The 19280-nt window shown below is 39.2% G+C and overlaps 1 protein-coding gene across 1 annotated transcript in view; it reads left to right on the forward strand.

The window, feature by feature from the left end:
- LOC115243653 overlaps positions 1-19280 on the forward strand; it is a 199849-nt gene that overhangs the window by 1054 nt on the left and 179515 nt on the right. The window lies entirely within an intron of this gene.

Raw genomic sequence — 19280 nt, forward strand, 5'->3', positions numbered from 1 at the left:
CCTACACGATAGTGTGCTGTTTTACATTATTAGGTAATGTCATGCATATATATAAATATAAAAATATAAAATATATATCTTAGATTATATTATATGATATTATATATATAGCTATTTAAACTTGAGATTCTTATTTTGTTACTGCTTCACATCATATTGATGAGTGTCAATTTGTTTATCTTTTATTAGCTTATGCGTTATTAGCTTACGCGTTATTTTCTTTAGCTTATGAATTCGCCCATTGATTTAAAATTTAATTTTTTTAAATAATACAGGAAGAGAGAATAATGATTCTTATAGAGAAAATAAAGATTCTTATAGTAATCTATATATACGACAGCTCCCTCTTCTCTTTTTCTTTTATTTTAAACATATAAATTTCCAACTATACATCTTGACAAGATTTCAAAAAATGTTTGTTTGCTGCGTGTGAAAATATAGCAAATATAATCAATTTATAATATAAAATCGCGAGAAAGGCATAAAGTTATTTCGCGGGTGAAGTTGGTGGGATCGAAACATGACTGCCGGGTGTCGTCCAGTCGTTATCATAAACGAGCTACCAATCGACTGGAGTTTGCGGCCCACTATATATCGGAACGGGAGCAGCAGCCGGGTTGCTCTTATAACTCTCGCGCAATTGGAGGGCCGTAATTCGAAGCGAATAATTGACCGAATGGCGCGGCCGGTGGCGGTGTTTCAGAGGTTTACGGCCAGTGGCACGACCTCAATTTCGCTCCGGCAATCTCTGCCCGCCCGCCGAAAAGCCATGACCGCGTGAGAGGGCTCTCCCGGCATCTCCGCGTTATCCTGGCCCAAATCCAAATCATCGATCGCAGACCGCGAACGGTCAGACGATCAACGGACATGCGGTCCGTCGTTAATATGGGATCCGGTGGATGGATCGCGGCAGAAATCGTTTGCAGAAAATTAACCACGTTAATGCGAACATCTCCGCGCTCATCTCCGTTCAATCTTTACAAGGGTGCGAATGATTTTGACGACGATGACAATGAAAATAGCGAGGGCGCATTGATATAGAGCTTCGTGAACGATCGTACGAGAGATTACTCAAAAAAAATTAGCAACTACTTTATAATAAGTCTCTATATTGATCTTTATTTAAAATTAATCTTTATATATACTATGAAATAATTCAAAGAAGTTTAGATTTACACTCAAAAAAATGTCTTGCTGATATAGGTAGATTTCTAGGTGTCACAACAAAAATTTATCGCTATTTTTTGTATCTGTTAGAACATTGTCTGTTACATATAGAATTTATAGCAGCAACATTCTAATAATATCTTCTAGAAAATTTAGGTCCCATTGCCAAATGTTAATCACTGCATTGGATAAATATGAGTTTCGATACTACAGAACGATCTTTGTGAGAAATATAACTGCCAATTATAACTGCAGCATCGAAAAATTGAGAGAAATTGTTTAAAAGAGCTAGATAGATTGGGCGCGTTATACAAATATGTTAGATGTGAGGATTATATATACATTTGTTTCTTGCCGCTAATTTTTTCTGTGTACCACAGTCAAAAAACTTTATAACAAGTATGATTGGCCTTAACATGGATAGGCGCCACTTTAATCATTAAAAGGGTTTTTAATGCATTAAATACAAAATATTAAATATTCTTTCGAATAATTATTCTCTTGAATAATTTCATCCTCTCTTATACATATAATATTTATAAAATACTGTATGTGTGATTATAATTTCTCTCTATCTCTTTCTCTCTCTTTCTTTCTCTCTCAACAAATAAATAAAAAGATCAGAGATATTTTTAACTAATCACAAGAGAAATATAGTTTGCATTCGCATTTTACCACGAGATGCAAATCTTTGAGAATTTATCGATCACTAATTTAACCGAAAAGTGCATAGCTTCAATTTTAAGTCAGCGTATATTTTTTAATTCGCGGACGTCCGGGCATTTCGGGTGTTAATCTAATCAAGATAATCTCTCGAATTCGTCTATCTCCATCTAGACATACGTTTGGCGTACGTTTAATATCCGGCCATTTGTCTGTTTGGGCCTCGAGACTTCGAAATTAAAAACCCGTTCGTATGGTGCAACGGTTTTGAAAAGCTTCATCCGCGCGTGATGTACCTATCTACCTACCTACATCGAGGATCTACTACGCGTCCTCGTTGATTCGGGGGAGGCAGTGGAAGCTGAATCGCTATTAGCTGTACCGGGGGATTTCCCGTTACGCTTGGCCGGTTTCACCTGCCTTAACGCAGTCGCAAAAAAATATGGAGAGTGCGATCTAAAAAAAGAAAAAAAAACCGAAACACATTCTCCCGTTTCCTTCTTCGTCTCTAGACGGGTATTTGTGCAACGGATGGCATTGTGCATTTGAACGAAAAATGTCGGAGAGATAATCACTCGGGATCGAAGTCAGGAACGATTGTATTTTCAAGACGCGATCCATTGAATGAAAGACTTCTTTTCACAGCGTGAAACATGTTGGTTTGCTCCGCGTATAAACAGAGTCTGCTAGTCTGCTCTAGAGAATTTTTCCTCTAGGAAATTTATTGTTGGCTTTCAAGTTTTGTTGTAAGCTGAGCGAGACAATCGTGAATCGAAGTTATACATTGACGTAATAGTTGTGATCAGTTTATAAAAATTAATGGTTGTTAATTTCTTTCTTTTTTTCTAATAATTATGACTTTGTAATATATCAAAATATTAAATACTTTGCTTCATAATTTTATTAATAATTAAAGAATCAATTTCTGTGCATGATAAGAAATACTAATTTACATTATTAGCATATGTAATATTAATTTTGTATTATGATTTACTTATTTAACGCTTATAATTTGCTTATTTGAAGAAACATAAATTTAGATATTGTCAGTTTCGCATCTTTATGTTCGGTGCATCAAATGTTTTTTTTTTTTTTTTTTTTTTTTTTTTTTTTTTTTTTTTTTTTTTTTTTTTGTTTTTTTTTATAGACGGATGTCTTTCTTATCGAAGATTTAAAAGCGAATATAACGAACACAACTGATTTAATTACGCAAAGAATCAAATTTAATCACGCATCGAATTGTCAATTTAAGAATTCACACAGCGAGCTTGCCGGATAAGCATATATTGGTGAAAGGGAATCGAGGAAAAAAAGACGAAGAAGGGAAAAAAGAAGCCATAGACGAAGAAGGAGAAGAGGAAGATGGGTGTGAAGAACCAAAGTGGTTCCGACTGGTAAGAGGGCATCGGCACGATGGTTAAATTCATTAGGCGGACATCGCAATGGCGCGGACGACAATTCTGCACGGAATATCAATGAATTTGTGGGCACGGCGGGTACACACACACACACACGGTATTTAGGGTCCGAGCGGTCGATGGACATAAATCGAGAGATGCCCGATAAAATGGCCGAAAAAATACGAGTTGCGCCCAGAATAAATAACGTACGGGGGATGTTGCGGTCAAACGTGGAGTTATGAATTACAGCTTATAAGAGGCGCGCTGCGCGAGGGGCAACGGGAAAAGCGAGCGAAGAAGGGAGAGGGAGACGCGCGGAATAGGGACTGTTCAACCCTCCGGATTTTCGGGAACGAAATTCACTCGTCGGAGACATCAATCGAGGCGGAAATTTACTTTCCCTCTCTCGACGGCGTCCATCCACCTCCAGGTTTCTTCTCGCGCTGGCAGTCGACCCACTTTCCGGCACGCACCGTGTTGTATGTGTGTGTGTGTGTGTATGTGTATTCGTGCTGCCCTTGCAGCAACCAGCGCGCCTCGTTGACACTCGCTAGAAGAGTACAAAAGGGCGCTGGTGAGAATGATAGGGTCGATCTCAAATAATCAACAAAAAATGGAATTTCTTTAAGTTTGAAAGATTTCTAAGAGGTTGTTATTAAAATATAACTGATTTAAAAAATAATATTATTTTTAATTATTATTTAATAAAATATATCAAAAAGTGGGAAGTGCTATATATTGTATATACACACATACATGTATGTATGTACGTATATATTTCAGTTTTTGCCTTAGGTAGCAAAATCCCTAGTTACGGTCTTAGGTGTATATTTTATTATGGATGAATGCACAAAGGTCTGAAACCGGCTCTGGGTAGTGTGAACGCGGATAAATCGGTCCTCGTGAATGGCGCTTGTGCAGCGTGAAGGATGGCAGCTCTTTTTTGTCAACAAGGAGGGTGCGTTTGTCGTGCCAACGGGGACATCTTGTCGCTAACGTCTCTATACGGGTTCGCAATGCGGATATAACGCATAGATCGGCATACTATTTTGTAAACAGACGCTCATCGTTAGATTGAATGGCATAACTATCCTGTTGTCATGAAAAGAATTCAATCGACGATGATGACTTTCGCGAATAAATCTCAAGCGAGGAACGGAATTCCCGATACAAATATCATCCTTGAATCAGATCCAATCTCACGGGCTTATAAGGAATTCGACGCGCTAAGGCGTGTGCGTGATGTACGGAAATGCTGACGTGGTCGAAACATGACCCTAATCCATAGCGTAGGTCTGAGAGCTCGTGCATTAGAGCAGGAATCATTTTATTACCAGAGATACCCAGAAACCATGAACGCTTATTAGACACGCGTCACTTTAGCACGTTTCTTTTTGATTTATTTTTATCAACGGGTCGTTGAAAATATAAATGTTAGCTAATTATTCACAAAAACGAAAATTGTCGAATATAATTAATTTTATTCGTATTATGTATACCGTATTTACAGGTCAGAAAAGGAAAGTTTTTTAATTAACTATATTTTTTTGACACTGCGGACGCAAGTAATTAAATACATGACTGGTTTAAAATAGCTTCTGAATAAAAACGGGAAAAATTGGAACTTTAAAAAGAGTGCGGCAAACGCGCTTTTTGTTTTTTACGTCGCATAGAAAATTAAAGATGACTGCTCGCCACGGATCCGCGAGAATAATGTTTCACGACCCCGGTACCGATACCGCGAAATATACTTTCGATGAGAATCGGGTTTCCCGCCGGGCGCGCGTGGTAAGAACCTAATCCAGTACAACATTTTCCCAGACGGCAAATCTGATTTACCGTCTTTTCCTCTCGCCCCTCCGCAGAAAATCCTCTTTCCGGCATATATCGCGTGCCCCCTTTAGTTTAAAGCAGAGAAAGAAAGAAAGAGAGAGAGAGAGAGAGGGGAGGGAAAATCGTTTCTGGCTTTGACATTTTATTCGAAACGCAGATCGACAGCCAGCGAACGCAATAAGAAGGCGCCGCAACCGAATGCGCTACCGTAAAATAGGATGAACGTATGCCGAGATATTATATATACTGGAAAGAAAAGGGTGGGATATGAGAATTAAACTGAAAACTCCATGACTCGCACACGCCAATTTTTCTCATTTTTCTTCATACCGTGAAATCCGCTTTCGCCGATCCCACAGATACGATAAGTAAATAAAAATCGGTCAGAGGATTGCAGTCTAATATCAATGTTAGCTTAAAATCGTATTCTCGAATTTTTTTGTTACTTGAGTTTAGCTTTCATAAGGATAAAAATTAATAGAATTGTATAAAAAAGAAACTGATTCTCTAGACTTATAAATTTCGATACATTGCTTCGATCTGGTTCAATTCATGAATATTCAGAATATATTTATATATGTATGATCTCACATTTCTGAGACATATTTACTCAAAATGTTAAAAAAATAATGGAAATCAATTTTCGTTATATAAAAACATGAATGTCAATGTCAAAGAGGAATGTCAATCTGAAAATGCAAAAGTAATCGTTATTGCTGATAGCGTATCGAATAATATCGTTTTTCGTGCTATGCCGAAAAATCATAGCGAAACAACTTATTTTCCGGTAACAAAAAAGGCCGCTTGCGACTCGCCCCATCGTCCGTCCAATTTTCCTGATCAATTTCCGGGCAATCAGCTAAGTGCCCTCGTGCTCCTCGCGCGGATGCACATGCGCCCTACACGTTAGGTAGATAGGCAGGCAGGTATCGGTATCGACGCATACGCCAGTGCGTTCAACACAAGGACAAAGAAAGAGAGAAAGAGAGAGAGAGAGAGAGAGATTTTGAAAACCTGGCTTTTGCGCGGGCTTGTTTATTTTACCTTTTACCCTCGTTAAGCCTCGGGAAGCCTTTGAAAGGCCGTGAGGGGTCGGGCGAGCTCTGTAGGTACTTTGAAAAATGGGGATCAACGCTCAGCCGACACGATAATAACTTCGGGTTGTTGCACCCAAATTTACCTCGCTCGGGTGTACCATGGACGCCGATGTAAATATCGTGAATACAGAGAGGAAGAGAATGCGCGAACGAGCGTTGAATACCGCATACGAGAGTTTGTTCGTGTGTATGTGCGCGCGCGCGCGGTGCAGCTGAATGTACATGCGAAGAAGTCGCGGTGATATCACGGTTATCCGCGATTCCCAGAGAGTTGCCACTTCAAGCGCGATAGACTGGGGAACGGCGGTGGTTCATATCGAAACCACACGGTGGATTTGAACGAAATATCCTACGTGTATATATATATATATATATATATATATATATATATATATATATATATTGTATATTTATAAATCTTCGGTATTCCAATAATATCATGGATATAGCCGTATTAGCGCAAAATGCATACAGATTCAAATATTGATATTTTAAATCAATGAAAGAGTATTACCTTTATCTGTATTGTAAAAAATTGTCATAATTTGTAATACATACAAACTTTATCTTAGAATTGCATAGTTAGACTAAAATGATAAAAAAAAAAAATGATATTAAATTAGTTAATAAACTATAAACTTATCTCTTAAAAGAGTCAAATTCTCGTGTTAAATTAAATTATTTTATTTAAGAGATAGTCTTTATTAATTATAAAAGATTATCGCGCGATGATTAGAGAGATTAGTATATATTGATTGATAGATTTAAATTTATGATATATTTCGTTTGGAAACGAACAGTTAGTATAAATTAATCGTTTAATTTTACGAATCTCTAAAAATGTTCGATTAGAAAATCGCGCGCGTTAACGAAGTGACGAATGGGGAGAAGTGGAGGGTGTCGCGACATAGGGTTACGAATGTGCAATATATAACGGAAGCGTAGAAATCTCCTCCCGATTGTATCGAATTGAATCACCAGGGATTCCTCCTACGTTTCCGGGCTCATCGTTCACGACGACGGTTTCCCCAGGCTATCTCGGATACTTAGCACCCTCTTTTGAAATTTGTCGTTTCTCTCGTAACTAAGAGACTAGGACCGACATTTGTCAGAGACAAGGAAGGCGATACATAAAAATGAACATTCCTCGATTAAACGGAACACGCATAGTACTAGATGGAATTAAATCGTCCCCGGGCGAGTCTGCCGGTACGAGAATAACAAAAACAAAATGGATAGCGCTTTGATGGATACCGTAGTAAATTAAAAGATAAAGATCCTGTAATTATTATCTAATTAAACTGTTCTTCGTGTTGACATGAAGTGTAATTTTATTAACGCAAATTTAATCAAACTTATTTCATTTTAATTCTTTTGTTGTAAACAAAAACAAAGATGCAAATTACTTTTTTTGTCATAAGAAACATTTAGTTTTATTCGATAAAACGTTGCTTGGTAAGCTTTCAGACATTACTGCCCTCATTGCTACAGATAGATATTTTTAGAGTGAGTTTATAACACTAGCTCCACATAAATCCACACGGCACGTGTCTTTGACGATTGCGCGCGACAGAATCGCGTCAATGAATCACGCACGCGGAAAATAATGCACGTGTTTTCCCATGAATCATCATTCAAACGCGCTAAATTAGCATCGACGTGCAGTCAAAATAAAATTTTTCTCTTTTAATTTCTAGTGCCTCGTCGTCATCGCTGTCACGTAGTGCGCACATACTTAATGGCCCGAATTTTCCGTGGCGTCGTAGATTACGGGGAGAAGGGTGACTTTTATTACACGAGACACGGACCTAACGAAACCAACGTCCACTCGACTATTCCGCTCACGGATCGCCCTTGATATTATCAAATCCCGTTTCTCGACGGCAGGAGGGAGGGAGGAGGTAGAAAGGGAGGAATATACGGATAGCGGGGTGTGGTAAATTAATCCGGGTGTTTTAATTTTAACGGACGCGCCGCTCACGCTACAACACTTTCCCCAGCGTGCGGTTTGTTATTTTAGATGGTCGCCTAACTCTTGCGCTCGCGACATTTTACAGCCTACGAGAGCCGGCCCGTGAAATAGTTTCTATACAAAATGTTGCCGGCACACGTGCTGCATTTACGGCTTGCGTAACCGGCGAAAGTCCGCGCGATTGTGTACGTATAAAATATTAACATGCTGAATCGGTACGCGACTGTTCTAGATCGTTGTTATCGCTGTTGATGGATCGAAGTAACCGTAAGAAATATTGTCTTAATTTGTAATTTGAGAAAATTGTATTTTGTCCATAATTTATAGGTAAATTTAATTACGTTGACACTATATAATAATTAATCGACCGTATATATAATTGACTTTAAATTGATACGAGCACAAAGGCTATTATTAAAATTATGCGCGTATGGCCTGAATAACGCATCGCGTAAGCTTATTTAGACCAATCGAGATTTGCGATTTTGCGATACTTTGGCTCGCGAATTAGTATTCTGAGGCGTCCACCACCGAAGCTTCTGCTATTTCGTACGAGCCGGGGCTCGTCGAGCAGGCCACGAGATAGGACTCGTAACTGTGATCCGTAGGATGCAAGATACGACGAGAGGAGAGACGAGATCGAGATCGACGTGGTCCGGGCACGGGGGAGAAAGGAAAGAGAGATGAGGGGGAATGTGTGGGATAGGGATAAGGAGGGAGGACTTTCGGGTTTAGGAGTACAGTTGGGCGCGAACGTGACGGCGATCAGGAGATATCGCAGACCCAGCGATCGTTTTTCTCTGACGGCGTTCCTGTCAGCCGGGAACATCGACGAATCAAATGCATGGACAGAATTATTAGGACAAACGTGATAACAGCGCGTTTCGCGAGTATGCAAAGAACGTGCGCGAGCGAGGCGTAGTTGATACATGGTCATTCATTGAATAAAGGGAGAGAAAGATGGAGCGAGAGAGAAAAATAGCCCTCGAGCACGGAATCGTGATACGCGTATTTCTGGATAGGGGAAAATCGATCGATGAATCGGCCGACACGCAGCCCGGCCATGACGATACACAGGGTCAGCTCTGAAAACCAGCAAAAACAGTCATACCTTGGTTTAAAAGAATTGTAATTTGAGAGACACCAAATTTTTTTTATATAAACGTAATATTGAGAAAAAATTCATTATGCAATTTTCATAATAATTACACAAATTTTTTCATTTGTGTAGATAAAAAATGCACCGCCCCTGTCTATATGTTTCGTGTGCTTTTAATGGATGTTAAAATCTCGTTAAAAATCTCGTAAAATCTCGTGTTTTCACTACGCGCGATATTCAGTCTACAGAATTTTTTCAAAAAGAAACCGATCCTTTCCCTAATTAAAGAAAAATACAAGATCGCGCAGGTAGATCGAAATGTTCGTATGCGATGCTGCAAATTTACCTGATGTAAGAATCCGTAATTGCCGTCCGCGTTGAGAAATATTGAGACAGAACGTCGAACGATTGGAGTGGGGAAAATATATATAACGGAAAGAGCGAAGGTCTTTTCTTGTAGCTTGAATATTTGCATGTATCAAAATGATCATAAGTCAGTTGAGAGTGTAAATCGATGTAAAATCACAATATAATCACAATATAATCAATTTCATATCAGTGCTCCAAATTTACGCAATTTATTAAAAATTTGTTTCAAAATTGTCAATAAAACAATTGTGTTTTTATTTATAATCATTTACATAATGAAAATTTCTCACCTGACCTATTTTCACTTTACAGAGTCTCTTGAATTATGCAAACACATTATTTGAGAAATCATCGAATCAATAATTCAAATAATAAAATGATCATTTCAAATGTCTTAATATGTTTCCATCCTCAAACCAAACGTTTAAATTATTCTGTTAGCTCGTATAAAAGCATTTCACGCCCGCAAGTGCGAAAGTGAATGCCGCTTTTATGAAAGATATTCGTTAGCAGCAAACTCTACACGGGTGGTCTATAAATCCACCACTATATTCGCCAACATTCACCGCCATGCATTTGCGTTCGCGAAGATGGAGTTTCGCGACCGCAGACGCGTTTAATGAAGATAATCTGGCGGAGGATAATGCGGAATTATGTGTACCGAGAACCTTTCGCCCACTCGCGGTTCGAGCCTTTCACATTTAAAGAGTCTAAATTGCTCGATATTATTTCTCTCGACGAAATAATTTAATTCCATCTGTCTCTCGAGAAAACACCGACTCGCGAATCCGTGACAGATCTATAACATATCGCGAAAAATATGGAGATAAATGGATGCAAAAATGTATACAATCAACCATCTCTCTCGTATATTTATTTTAATAATAATATAGTAATAATTATATTTTTCATTGTCCTACTAACAGAAAGATTACACGAACAATAAACGTGAAATTACAAAATGCATTCTTATCATTATAATATTTCGAATATTTACACTGACATTCTTTCAACTGTCAGCCGCAATGCGAAAAGAGAAAAAAATCCCAGCCCTACACTAGTCATTACCCTCGGGGCTCTCGCTTATTAGCCTGTCGACTATTTTCCTCAATGACACCGAAACAACACAGAAGGATTCTCTGCGTTCTCTTTCAAGCCAGCTCTCGGTGTACACACACCGGTGTCACACGATACACTGTGTGTGTACACTGGTTGCTCCCTTCTCGTAATACAGGCATCGTGACGGATAATACGAATCTCGCACGCACGCACGCGGGCACGCACGAGGGTACGCACGATCTCTCTGTCGCTGCTGTTATTTCTCTTTCCTTTTTTTTTCTTTCTTTCTTTCTTTCTCTCTCTCTCTCGTACAAGCACCGCGAGTACGCGTATATTCGGGAGTGCCGGCCGTGACGGATGAGCGCGGCCGAGCTTCGGACAGGGCACTGTGCTACAGGGATTCCCGAGGGATCTCCCGCGCGCGAGATTGATGCGTTATGGGAGGCGATCGTAGCGCAACCCATGCATCGGCAATGACGGCCTCGCCTCGCCACCACCGCTTCTTCTCTCCGCTCTTTCCTAAATTCCGCCTATCCGCAGGTTCTTAGGAGATATTCTGGATATCCACCGCGAGTCGATCGAATACCGATGAGTTGCGTTTTCGTCCGCATAGCGATATTCAACAATATATCGATAATTCTATATTCTCCGAATGAATATTGACAAGTTAAATACTGTTTATGAAATTTTCGAACGTAATTTGATAAAATATATTAGCTTTAATTTTTGAATATTTTGAGAAATATTATATTGTTTTGTTTTACGTAGAGAAAATCTATCTCCTTTATAAACAAAAAGATATAAAGAGAAACCTTTTTTTCCAATTAAATTCCAAAATGAAATTTTTTCTCTTGATTGTCCAGCTTCTCGTTCCCATAATTATGCACGCCGGGAATCCATAGCGTTCTATTTTAATGTATGACTGTATCCCATTCTATATGGGGAAACGCGTAACATGTGTGGTCATTAGAATAAAATTGAGCGAGCTTTCAAGATTCGTCGAGCGACGAGATCTTTCCTTGCGCGGTTCTTGTCGCCAAAGATAAGGGTGAAAAAACGTTATTGCTGACAGAAATAGACGCGAGGACCAGCGCTCGCTAAAATTCGGCGTGAAAAGACTTTAATTAAGACAAAAAGGAGTGACAAGAGAATAAAGATAATTTTTTTTATATTAATATAACTTAAATTTTAAAAGCCAATTAGGAGCATAGCTTTCAAGAATAAGAACTTCTATAATAAATTAATCGCTTAATAAAGATGCCGTCTATAAATTCATAAGTCAAATTTTAAATGTCAGAATAATTTGTGTAACTAAAAGTAAGAAATTTTATAATTAATTAATTTGCTGTTAATTGTGATCTCTTTTAGCGTATGTTTTTCTTAAGCTTTTTATTAAATTTTTATAACAATAATTATTATTATTTCGAATATACGATTAATTTTCTCTATTTTCCATTCTTAGAATAGCAATTCTGCAATGTCTTATGCAGAAAATAGATAAAATAAAGATACAATAATACCTATCTATTAAATAAAGCTCAATGTACGATATGTTTTTTTGTTGATTAGAGTCGTGTTTAAAAATGCGCGAATTCGAAACCTCGCAAATCGGGACGATCATAACGATCGCTTCATTAGACGCCGGGCGGATAAACGCAAAGCTCGATGAAGCCGGGCATAAATCTCGATGATAACTCGTCTCGGAGGCACGTATCTTCTTCGTTCGCCGTTTCAGCGTCGATGAAGAAGCCGGGAGAACGGCTTCCGCCGCGAAACAAGTCTGCAATCAGATAGCGAGAGCGAGCAGAAACGAACGTTCACGAGGATATGCGTGGACTTTCGACACCCCGTGGTTCTCTTCTCGTTGCCTTATTCGTGACGCGGCGAATCCGAGCGCTCCGCTGTCGTGCGTTTATGTATGTGCATGTATGTATGCATTATGCGTCGCGCGCTGCTTGAAAATAATTTATCTTCCGAGCCGAATATATCGTAACTTTATACGCGATTATAAAATTCCGCTAATTATACACATTTATCACAAATATATTTGCAAAAGATATATTATAAGCGATCGTCATGCCTTTATTAGTGTCGCATTTACCGTCTTTAAATTAGGCGGACAATCATCTTGATTCTGCATAGATGAAAATCGTAAGTTTCCCCAATTCTTAAAATTTGTTTTATGATCTTAAAAAATTTTTATGTGCTCAAGAACAATAATAATAATTTTTTGTGGCGATATATATACATATATATATATATATAAGACGAATAAAATTTATATTCACGTTTTGGGATTATAAAATAACTTTTAAAGTGTGTGCCATCGTATTCTCTTTGGAGATCTTCTACATCGCTACATCTCGCACTGTATTCTAAGAATAAAAAATTCATCGCGAAGTGCGAGAGAGTATCATGCGTATTTTCTAAGCGGACAGCTAATCTCGCGTTACGCGCGATTATCGATTGCAATAATTCTCGCGCTGTTTGTGCTACTCAACATTCTACATATTTATGCGATTTACCGCGCGCGATCTTAAAGATATATCTCTCGCGGCGTAATAAATTGATTTATCTATCCATCTATCTGCGTAGCGGATCGTTGTGTATGCGCGCGCGCGCGCGCTCACCTTTTGCATTATGTATCACGCGAGCGCGCGTATTATATTTCGGTGTTGGTACGTACGGGCGAGTAAAATTACTGCCATGTGCTCTTTACCAACGCGGCGGGTCTCCTCCTCTCGCCATTGTATGCTAAGACTCTTTGCGACGCGTGGTCTTGTCGCTACCGGTAATAGAACGATGTTCCCCGAAGGAGAACACGGGCATTCGCCTTGTGCCGAATACGTCAAACATCTCTGTTTCTCGATTTGCGATAAAAAATATCGTAATTCTAATCAAAATGTACAACACGAAAAATAAAAAATCCTCGGAATAAAATTGCACACAGTGGGTGACTGAAATATAATAATTCCGGAATAAAAGTAAAATTCAGCAGAGTTCATTTTTGGGATTTTAATTTCGATAATAATTAATGAGTTTCATGATGAGATAAGTTTGTATATGTTGCTGTGTAGATGTATAATCTTTTACTGTCACATGACGAACGAGAGATATAAAGAGAGATCCATGAACCGCACTTTGAAGATTGAGAACCGTTGTCGTATATAGTACGATCTCTCTGTAGAATCTCAGAATTCGGTAACCATAGGCGCGTTTTGGTCCAAATGTATTCGGTTATCGAGCGTTGTTCCACTTCGATAAGGGTGGATCTCAAAGGGCTGACAAGGGTTGTGACGAATGCGCGGCGCCGCGCCACTCCCGGAGAATTTGCTTTAAAGGGCAATTTTATTCATCTCTAAGCAAAGAAGGATGGTCGAGAGGTCGGAAGATCTCGCATGTTCGAGGACGAATCCCTCGAGGCTACCTAATGCGATGTGCCTCGTAGATAAGTATGTCTTTTCACGGTGCAACCTGCGAGAGAGGGTCTTCTTCGCGTTAACTGTCACTAGAATGACCAACGTGTCGCGCTAGTGATCTATCGGTGTTGGTCCACGAAACTGATTGGCATCTTCGAGGATCAACACGTTTCGCTGACAGAGATTCTCACGATAGAACAACCGTGCCAGGGAATAGTCGATTAAGAAATATTGACAATTGTAATTTTTCGCAAAATGAGTATAAATTTTTATCACATACTTTCAATTTTTCAATTTTAATTTTGGTCTTTAACTTTTCTCTCTCAACTTAAGCCAAAACTTCTACTTAAATCAAAATAATAAAAATAGAATTTTTAAAAGTTGATAAAATTATTAATAACTAGCTTTAGTAATTAATGTAATTTAAAATCATATAGTAATTAAAGATTAATAATATGAATTGAAATATAATTATATATACGTGCAATATATGTATATATATGTCTTTAAATATGTCTTTATGCGGGATAATAATTATGTACTCACGTATTACTTTTTAATTAGCCATTTATTAATCATTTTATAAGTGAAAGAGCAAATATCTTTCACAATAAGTATAGTTTACCCCCATTGCTGTAAAAATTTGCCTGTCGAATCGTATCTTCGTGGAACGGAGCCTCTGACATTTGGTTCACGTTGAGAGAAAGGCGCACCACAGTGCAAAACACGAAAACGAAGGATAACGTGGGCCAGCGAAGGAGATGACTTGATGCCGATTGCGAGGAGCCGATGATTTATAAGGTTACAGGGAGTAAATCACAAGCGCGGCCGGTTCTCTTGATATTTCGCTATCCGCAAATCGAGCACGCGCGTCGTTATTGCCGAGGGATGTAATTCGCTTCATGGTTCGTGTCGCGGCTCGCTCAAGCATAGTATGAGTTATAAATCCGTGAGTAGATTTTGAAACGAAGAAGATACGCGGAGATCCACGGCCGGTCGAGGCACGAAGTAAATATCTGTTTCCATTCGCGATACGGATCAGTGAACGCCGTGAAAAATCCTTGTTAATGCGGTTATCTTTAACAATCGAAAGAGTAAAGCACATTCTTTTCGATATTTCCTAACATTCTTACAATTTTAATGATATATTCTCGTTTCGTTTGGCTCTCCGATTAGAGCTGGAATTTTGTCACTATGTTTGTTACAAATGAAAATTCGAGCTCTTGGATCCTCAACTTTCGGACTTCGCGCGCGATTGTACATCGATCCTTCAACGCACCGAAGCGAAAAAAAGTAAGCATTATTAAACAATCGTTGTCTGATGTCTATCAATGGGCGTGTGGAATAACGATCGATTAGATCGTGGCGATCGGACAGGCGGATCGACGGGCAGATACGCGAAGAAGATACCAGGTCTATGTGTATCGATGCACACGTTGTATCGCTTCGAAGGCCATTTATCATAGTTAGGAGGTGGTTAACGAGTGACAGATTGAATCGGTCTGCCTATTATTCAACGATCGTTCGTGCATATAGCGATTTATCTCGCGGGGCCCAAAACCTCAACGTACAGACGCGCCGCGTAAAGATCGTGTCGCTTGTGTTCTCGCTACAAAAGTGCTCCGATACGACTACATGAGTCGTCGCGTTTTGTACACCGTGATTGACACTTGACAAATTTCTTATCTCATCGATTTATCGCACGATGGTCGATTGGACCGTTGGAATATTAAATGCTGTCTCTTATAACACGTGGAAAAAAAAAACTAACGCGGGAGATAAAGTGTGATAAATGCATGCTATTTGTTCGAGAAAATTCTAGAATTTATTATGTACGGAACAGAAATTATGTTATATTTATAGAGAAATTTTTTTACATACCATTTTGTGATGATATAATAAAAATTTAGAGCTAGATTGCTAGTATAATGAATGTTCATGAATAACCTAATTGTATTATAATAGGATTCCCTGAGATTGTAATATACTATAAATTACATTTCACAATGAAATAAATTATCTCAACCAAGTTTTGAAGAACGCTAGCTGGATTACTATAATTTAATATAAAATTTATCATAAATTTCTTTATAAATAATAATAGAAGTTGTTATCGAAGAGGATACTGTTATCTTGATTAGATATGACAGATATTTTATCGCTTGAAATTGATATCTTTTGTAAGATAACAGATGTCAATTATGTCCGAGATAAACTCAATGCGGGATTTAATCTAGTACGATGACTGTAGATTATATACATTTCCCGATGATAATTCGTTAGGTACGAATTTCGAGTTTGCCAGCAGGACCACCCTCGAAATCACGTCGACCTTTTGCTTCGGTGCCGATACAATGACGAGGTCACGTGCATTAGCATCCCCTCGAGAGTTGCCACGTGGCGTCGTCGGTGAGCACACGTGTCGCGTCAACCGACACCTTTCGTTCTTCATGGGAAACTCCGTTCATACCCCCCGGCATCGGTTAAGATCATTAAGCGCGTTCTTCATTTTCTTATTATTGTGGCTCTCGTACCTCGTTCACGCCCCCGCGATTATTCCCGCGAAATAAGCCTCGGTTTAGGCAAACGATGGATGCAAAACTACTTATTTCTCTATTAGTCGGACGATTAATCAAGACCGCGGTTCTCGGCTTAGATGGAGGGACGATCGTGTAGCTCGTTTTAACGAAGATTAAAGGGTGGCCGAGGGTCGCTTTCTCGGACTTGTCGATCCCTTACGCGGTACTACGATGCTTTTTTTTTCAAATAACGAAAAAACACGAAAAACGTGCACGCGTCTCGAAGAAGGAACACGACATTGTTAACAGGCTTGCCCGCAGGCAAGAAAAAAATGCGCGGTATGTGCCAAGAATAACAATATCGAGAAATGCTATTTTTCTCCATATTTGATTCATGCAGAAAATATGCGGAGAAAAATAATCTCTATTTTAATAGTCTGAATACATACCAAATAATAAAAACGTTATTAAGTATAAAAATAATTTACAATTATTATAGGCGTTAAAATTAATATATGTGTAATATTAAAATTACAAAAATATAATCGATAAGAGAGATGATTTAGTATTATCGATAATTTAATAATGATAGAGTAACGCGCACGAGCGCGCGTGTTAATGATTTGTTTAACAATTACGAGCGCGATATCGAGAATTGTGTTGATTTATCGATTTCGCTAGTTTCTCGAACCTTAATCAGTCAATTATTTTCTCAATAAAGGAATCGCCTTCGAATCCAGAAGCGAGGAATGAGCTCGAGTAGATGAAATATTATCTTTTCGGTAGACTTTTCGGGGGATATTTATCGCAAATATATATCTTTCTCTATGGATATATCTCTTTCACCGTTATGATGATCATCAGATTTTGGCACGGAACACACACCTTTTATTTCTTAATTAATCAGAAGCCAAATTAAAAAAAAAAAAAGAGAATGTACAATCTGTTCTTTATTTTAAAAACAAAGAACCTAATTTATTCTTACCTTAGAATATAGTACCGTATCCAATTAAATGATAATGAAATGAATATGTTAAAGCCTTAATGGCAACATTTTCCGCTGTGAACAGGAGTTCGTCGAGTTGTTAATCGCTTTGAAGCAATCTAGTAGTCCATTAGCGAGTCTAAAACTCATTTTCGACCGAAAATAGAGACCTGCCACTTTTACCTCCGGACCCTTTTCGTAGGTTTAAGCCGTCAAGATGGCTTACTATTTCATTATTCACCCGGCCAACGATAATCCAGCAAAACGGCGAGAAAAAAACGCGGTCTTACACGAAGCGACACACGAAAAAAAGATCGTCACACTAGAATTTATCTACCGGAAAGAAAAAAAAACTTGTCCCCTAATAGATGTGCGCGCCCCGAGGTCCCCCGGGATCCTCGGTGTGTTTGTCGATACTCTCTCCGTCTCTGGCCATGATGTTTGCGGATTCGTATGCATTGTGTCCTCTCCCGACCCTTCCGGAAGTATGTTCCATGCACAGGTTTATCATGGCGACGAAGACGGAGTGGCACACATAACACAGTGACAGAGGAAGACGCGGGTGGGAGAGTGTATCATCGTAATAAGGGAACAGCTGACAGTGGCACATACTACGCAGCTAAAAGCAATTATGAAGCTGCCATCTCTCGCATGGAGTTCTCTCTACGGTCTCTCTCTCTCTCTCTCTCTCTCTCTCTCTTTCTCTCTCCTCCTTACGTATCTTCCTCTCTGCCCTTTGGCCCCTTTCTCCGTTCCACTGTATGTTCGCCCCGTATGGTCTTCGCTGGCTGACTAATATCCAACCGTGTCTACCCGTGCTCCACTTGTGTGTACCGCTCACACGCACGTGCGCCCGCATATGCGTGCGCGCGCGATTCGTAACGCGGCGGTCAACAAGGTGCTAATAATACATTCCTCAACATGTGGTATTTTGTGAAAGGTGCAGCGCATGACATAGAGTATGTGAAGAATAGCGATGCGCAGAATATCTCGGAAATCGTGCGCCTCCTCTTATAATTTTCTTGTTTTTGTGAAAATTGAGTCGATTTCTTTTCCTCGAGCTTTCTTGAAATTATTTCTCGATCGAAAATTTCAATGATTTTTCTGAAATAGAAACGATAAGGAGAAGATGCAAATTATATAAATAAACAAATACCGCAAAGTATTCTTATGTCGTCGAGTAGCAAGGAAATAGTTCACTAGAAACAGCTAAATAGGCTCGGAAAATGCGGCCGGACGCGTTGCAGCGATTCTATCAGAGAGAAAAAAAAATAAATAAAATAAAAGAGGAACGGTCGTCTCCCGATGGACCGTCCCCGTGATCGCCTCTCTACAAGTGTCCACTTCTCGGCGACTCATGGAAAGATTCGACTCACGAAACTCTCTGGAGGCTGTGCACGCGCATCGTGCGCGTTGGGTCGAGTCGTGTTCCAAAAACAACTTCTCTTGCTTGTGACGCACGCACAAGCCTCTAGTAAGCTCTTCTAGAATCGTGTCCCGACCACTTGCTGGCCAGATGACAGGGACTCATGTGTTTCCTCTCTGACGCATGGCCCGTCGTCTTCGTGTGCGTGTGTCGTTTATACACTGATGAGTTTACGTTAGAGAGAGAAAGAGAGATGGAAAAAAAAGAATAGAAGACCAAAAGGGCGAAATATGGCCACGTGGCTTGCCTTGCGTTGTTTCAGTGCTCCGATC

The sequence above is a fragment of the Formica exsecta genome, unplaced genomic scaffold (genome assembly GCF_003651465.1).
Source record: "Formica exsecta isolate Colony F162 unplaced genomic scaffold, ASM365146v1 scaffold72, whole genome shotgun sequence".
Taxonomy (NCBI): Eukaryota; Metazoa; Arthropoda; class Insecta; order Hymenoptera; family Formicidae; genus Formica; species Formica exsecta.